The following is a 6,474-nucleotide window of genomic DNA, read 5'->3' as shown; positions in this document are numbered from 1 at the left end:
AGCAGGGAAATAGCAGTGGAAGTGTGGTTAATGGTCTTATCTAAGGTGCATGCAAAATTTGCAAGAGTAACAAGCGTTATGAACAGCTGGGCCAGGCACACCAACCAGCGATGTGGCCAGTGAAACATATTCTGCTTTGGATAACAAATAACTTTACCATTACAGGTACTATCAAGAGATAAGCTTTCCCGTTTCACCCGAGGCGAGGTGTTCTGCAAAGCAGAACGTTGCATTAAGTTGATTGCTAATCTACCGAGGCAGCATTGTGTGTCTGACAGGTTGGCTGGAATGTAAATAAACCTATGTTGACCACATGTAAAGAACCAGCCTGGTGGCAGTATCACGTGTGCCCAGTTGTATGTAATGTTGACTGAGTTGTATGTAATGCTGACTGAGCAATTTCATGTGGCTTTTGTGGTTGGAATGCATCTGTCAGAAGAACAGTTAACTATTCTAGTGCAAGTGATATTTTCATTAGTTGCTACAAAAGGAGTGTAAAGTAAGAAAGCATCAACGGGTAGCATTCTTGTTATTTGCCCACTCCATGAGAATTAGAGTACTTAACAAGAGTAGCATTAAACCAGTGCCCCAATGATGTATCACTGGCAGTGTCACATAGTTCCTTACAGACAGGAATTAAGCAAGATCCCAGAGTAGACCATGCATGGCATATGCCTCCTGCAGACAAAAGTGAGAAACGTTCATGATGTTGGCCAATGTTTCCCAGATGTTATATTGCAGATGCGCATGCAGATCTCCTCGAGCCTCTGCACCACCTACTGGAACAGTTCCAAGAAGGAGGAAACAGCAGAGAATCATCAAAAAAAAATTTGGTTGAGTGCCCTCAGGTCTGGTCAGGCACTTCCGACATGCAGTCATCTGATTTAGGGTTAGGGGTAGGGTCATTACTGCATGGAATTCTGGAATGGGGGTCTGCAGGTTGCAATGCCAACCATCCTTTCCATGATAAGCTCTCATGCACCAAGCTGGACATGTGAAATTAAACAAAACAGCTTGACTGCAACTCATAGTTAACAAATGGTCAGAGCCCTTCAAAAGAAGGTCTGGAGGCTGCTCATAAATTTTCAGCAGCCATTCCACAGGCTCTTCTATTGCCAACAGCGTGCGCTGACCTGCAGAGACAGTTAAATTATTTAATATAGACAATTCTATTGACACTTGATAGAAATCTTGGTTTCCATCTTGTCCTTGTGGCTGAACAGCATCAAAAGGAAAAAAAAGTTTGTATAGCCCTCTGGTGGAAATAGAAATTATTGTCAAGAGACTTAGAAACAACAGGAGAGGAGTCTGTGCAAGGTTTTTGTTTTCATATAACTTCCTGTAGTTCATTACAAATGTCAGCTGTAAAAAAAAAGTTGTGAGGTACCATCAGGAAAGGTTGCCAAAGTCAGAAAAGGATTAAAGCACATGGCTGGAGTGCAGTTAGAAAAAGCGGTGTGAGGAACCAGTGAGCCAATCTTAAAAATAAATAAGCACAGGCTCTCCAAATCTGTGAACTGTGTGGTATAATGGCTTTCCTTTGCCAGATGTCCTGTTATCACTTCCAGAGTCTCAAGCCTGTGCGTCATGGCCTTGAAACTGCTCCAAAACAGGCCGTTTGTGATAAGCAGCTGTACAGAGGCAAAGAAAGGAATTCTACTTAATAACCTAGTACTGACTTTGTGGATGGTATTTTATAGCTGTCATGATGCTTATGTAGTCAGGGGGAGACTGATACCCCAGCCTGCATCAAGCAGGGGTTGTAATTCATGTTTTTGGGAAGGGCTCATGAAGGCAGGAGCCCAAGTCAAATTTTCAAGCAATGCAAGTGGTGATAGAGTTTGTAGTTCTGGTAAAAACATGGAACATTTAGTTTTCATTATGTTGTTTGCCAAATAACAATTTATAGGTGCTGTGTTCACCCCCCTGGAGGTATGTTGTTTTCTGAAAGCAATTAGTCAGAAGCTCAGAAATATAAGCAGAGAGAAATTGACTTGTCACTAAAGTTTGATCCATGAAATGATAGACAAGGAGTCCAGTATTTTCCAGACAAATTTGGTCTATGGTTACATTCGGAGAACCAGGAGTCCACATTTGCTGTGGGATTACCTTGCACTGGTGTCTTTGAGAAGTAGAATGGGAACTGTGGTACACACGGACTGTAAAATCAGATTTTTTTTCCTGTCTTGTGATGCCATTGGTAGGGCAAAAAAAAAAAACACACACACAAAAACAAAAACAAAAAACAAGTCCTTGAGATAGTGTAGTGGAAGGAAGTTTAAATTAGACAAACCACACTGTGAAGCACCCATAAGGGAAATGCAGGTGGCAACTGTGCTGCCTTGAACCGGCCAGTCTTTCTGTATGAGGAGACCTACAGCGTTTGCAGTCAGTGATTCATCATGATGTGCTGTTGCCAAATCTTTGTCAACAACTGTGTGCACATTCTGAGGAAGGAGAGGGAACAGATTTTCAACCTCTTCAGTTGTGATCAATTGGTGACCAGCAGGTTCAATAACTGTTTGGATTCCTTGAATTTGGGTGCTGTTTACTGAGTTCCCCTCATGTGAATTCTCATGATTTCTGTCTCCTTCATTAGGAACCACAGGAGAAAAGATGTGAAAGTCTGAGGACCTTAGTTAATCACTTCAGGAGATAAGAATTGTTTTAGTATGCCAGGGAGGATTGCAATGGGAGGGGGAAGAGTCCCAGGTGGCTTGGTTAGGCCAGAGAGGAGTGAAATGGGGGAGTGAAGGGGAATAGCAGAGACTTAGAGGAGATGGGGGGGTAATTGAAGAGACCCTGGCTGTTTTACAAGGCAAGAAAGAGGGGGAGAAAGGTGGAGTGGGGGAGGAAAGGCTGTAGCATTGCAAGCCGAAGGAGAGAGAAGGGAGGGAGTGAGGAGGGAAGAAGATGAATTAGAAGCTGCGTAGGGAGAAAAGTTTCGATTATAGAGGCCATTTTGAGGGGAGTGATTGAAGTCAGGGGGTTCAGGTGGCCTGGCAAGAGATTTTTGGGCTTGTTGCAATCAGGTGATCTACAGATTGATTTAACAGGGGATTTTTAAGCTATGAAATAGCATATCTGTATACATACCATGTATTAAGAATCTCATGTGAAATCCTCTTGGTGTGGTGAAGTTCTTTTCCAATCAAATCCCAGACTGAAATTTCACAAGTGCCTTCCTCTGAGTAAAACAGACAGACAGAAGTTATCTCTGTCAATAAATTTTCCAGTCATTATTTAGGTCTTTCATTAATTTTTCTCTCTCTCCTTGCAGGAGATAAATCAGCTCCTGTTTGTGTTGTTTTTGTAAAGGAGATAAGGAGGGGGAAAAAGTCGTTCCCATGGTCTTGTTTAGACAGGAAAAACTCACCCAGGGATCTCTTATCAGAGATGATAGGCACCTTAGAAACCCGTGCAGAGTGAGGATGAGTTGTGGATCGCCATCAGGCAATGATAGATGGCTGGTGGGTCATTCTTCGGGAGCCTGTGTTTCGTGCTTTTGATGAATAGCTTGCAAGGTCCCTGTTAATTGATGTCCAGGCTAATTGATGGTCCCTGCTTGGGCACCAATATGTAGGGCCACAAAATGAGAATGCTGATAGTTTATGTACTCAGGAGTAGTTAGGATAGCAAATAGTCCTAGAGAGCGAAGTTAAAGAAGACACCACACACGCAGGGATGTATGCCAGCAGAGTCCTCTGTACACACCTCTGGATCCAGCTCTGGATGCAGCTCTCAATACACCTCTGCATCAACTCAACTCTGGGGCAATGCCCCCAGGAGGACTCTCTTTTATTAACCTTACAAGCTCATTGATAGTTGACAGTATACAGATAGTTGATAGAGTTCAGAGAGGACAATGGTTACATAATGCCATGAGGATTGGCCCAAGGAAAGGCATTTGAAGTTAGCTCCCTATCACTATGAGAAAGAAGAAGAATGGGTAGTAGATCCTCCCAGAAGCAGCCACATCTTGCTAGGAGGGTGTGAGACAATTATTATGGAATAAATATGGGCCATACTTTATTAAATATTCATTAATGCCCTCAATAAAATGGTAGTGCAGAATCACGTTCTGCAGAGGGGTCTCAACAGACCCCTACAAAATAATGGGCGAGTCCCGAGCCCCAAGTACTTGCAGTCGCAAAGACAGTGAGAACCTGTCTGGCCCCAATTTGACCACCCCCGGCCCTCTGGCCCCCTCTTCATTGTTGGCTGTTTGTCCAGGAGTGGCCCCAGTGGATGTTCATCCCCAAGCACTATAATCGCACGATCCTCAGTGCTGGGAGATCAGATGAGCTATACTTTACCTGTGGTTGTGAGGGGACTCACCAAAACCTGTTCTATCTGCACTACCTGCCACAGCATAGGGACTAGCTAAGGTACGTCCCATGCCTGCCATCAAGCTCCTCGAGCTCCAAAAGCAGGCCCCCCTTGAAGTCGGCTAAGAATATTTCCTAGTTCATGTCTTTTTTTTTTTTTAATTTTATTTTCAAAGCTATTGGGTGATGGGGAAGGAATACAAAAGGCAAAGGGCAGTGGGGGGGATGGAAAAAGGGTTTTGAGAATAAGAAAACATCAAATGCATAATCATTCAATCTTACATATCAAGTATATAAACATCTAATCTATTCATGTTCCAATGAAGGTTCATCTTTCTTCTTTTTCTTCTTCTTCTTTTGACTATTTTGTCTATGTATTAACCTCTTTAGCTTTCGGCTTATACATGTAATACAGCTTAAATCTATGTTATTCCCACGGCATCAGAACACCAGGACCATTTGTGAAATATATCCCCTCTTTCACCCTCCTTTTTTCTTGAGAATGCACTCAGCAGACCCAAAATAATATAAATCCTGCTCTCTCCTCCCCTTTCCTCCCTGTACTTGTTTTGTTTCTGCGACTCTTTTTCCTTCCATATTTTAAAAGGGGAAACAATATCATTCAAAGTTTGCTTTTCAGCCTCAATCGCTACATCTCTTACTGGGTGGTCCTCCATCCCTTGTATATTATCTGATATCTTCATCAATACAGCCGGTTCTGAAATCTCTTTTTGGTGTAATTTAACCTCTGCTACCTTCCCTCCCCTAGAGCCTCCAATCACGTCTTCCATCTGGTCAATATAATAATTTACCTGCATGAATTTTTGCAACAATGACATCTGAAAAGAAGTTTTCCAGTCTAGCCACCGATCAGTATTTTTCTCAGGGGGAGGTTCCATTTTCCACTATTTTCACTTAATATTCCCTCACCCCTTTACCCCAGTACACATCCAATATTTCTAATATTTCACCTTACCACTATACCATATTAGCAATAAGATAGCAGGTACATTCAAGTAGGAGATGGAATCTAAAACATAGATCTCTCAAGTGTCTTTGTAGTCGCTAATATCTTCAGACCGGTTGCTTCTTTTTTTCCCCCCCTTCTTTCTCTTCTCCAAGTTTGTTTTAACCTTCACCCGGCAAGACTCTATTATTAGAATGTCATTTGTCAAGATCTCAGTTCAGTTCAAACCACATAGCCCCCAGTTCACAGCTCTTCCTTTTACTTCCAACGGCTTGCTTCTCCTCCCCCGAACAGGGAGATCCAGCAGAGTCCCGGCAGTATATTGTTCACGGAAAACAGAGTCCCACACAGTCCAAAAATATATAACCACAGAGGCAAAGGAATCCAGAGTGAACAGTTTGCAGCAGAAATTATTTTTTCAAGGCCCGTCAGTTGATTCTTCAAGAGTTATTTTTCCTCCTTTAATGGAGACACAAGCTATTTCTGCCTGGCTGTTCCTTTCGAAATAACCCGACCTCAGCTTGGATAAAGCTGGAATGCTAAGAATGCCGCTCCTTATCTCATTTGGTCATAAATTTGCACACAATCACTTGTTCTTCATTTAATGAGGTTTTTCATAGAACAAGGGCTTCCACTTACTTTGATGTATACTTTCGCCGTGCTTCTGTTTTCTTATTCTCGGCGAACGGAGCTGTCTTTGGCTAGTTGCCAAGAATGGCGCCCATCTTCGTCTGTGCTGATGTGAATTTCCAGAAGAAAGACAAATCGAATTGCCGCCCAATTTTCTAACTTCTGTGGCTCACAAGCTGCTGCAGAAGGGTCTCTCCTGACTCTTCCTTGCCCCCCCCATTTCTGGAAGGGTCCCAGACCGAAGTGGTTCTAGCTTTCCCCGGGGAGCTATTCCCGAGAGCTGCTAGCTTCACCAAGACGAAGCTCCTCCGGCCAGAATATTTCCTAGTTCATGTCTGAAAGGTGCATGCCATTGTGCCAAAAAAGCTCAGGCCTATTTGCATGGATCTCCCAGATCTCTGGCCTGATCATTATCACCCAAATGTATGAGCAAAACATTGGGGGTTTGCATGCCAAATGCAGCCACTCTGTAAAATTGGCTATGATCCACCTTGGATCGGCTAATATGAATCCTTACCATGCCCTCTTCCAACCTAACATCAAACTATT

General features: G+C 43.0%; 1 long non-coding RNA gene across 1 annotated transcript; it reads right to left on the bottom strand.

Annotated features, from left to right (window-relative positions):
• Positions 1-1,633: 1,633 nt before the first annotated feature.
• Positions 1,634-6,242, bottom strand: LOC144583543 (uncharacterized). Its single transcript, XR_013537366.1, has 2 exons — positions 3,377-6,242; positions 1,634-3,187 (listed from the first exon to the last, which is right to left on the bottom strand). It is a non-coding gene; the product is annotated as an uncharacterized LOC144583543 (long non-coding RNA).
• Between the last annotated feature and the right edge of the window lie 232 nt (positions 6,243-6,474).

Source organism: Pogona vitticeps, chromosome 6 (assembly GCF_051106095.1).
Source record: "Pogona vitticeps strain Pit_001003342236 chromosome 6, PviZW2.1, whole genome shotgun sequence".
In the NCBI taxonomy this organism is placed as follows: Eukaryota; Metazoa; Chordata; class Lepidosauria; order Squamata; family Agamidae; genus Pogona; species Pogona vitticeps.
Note: the sequence above shows the minus strand (reverse complement) of the source record. Positions and strands in the feature narration are given on the sequence as shown.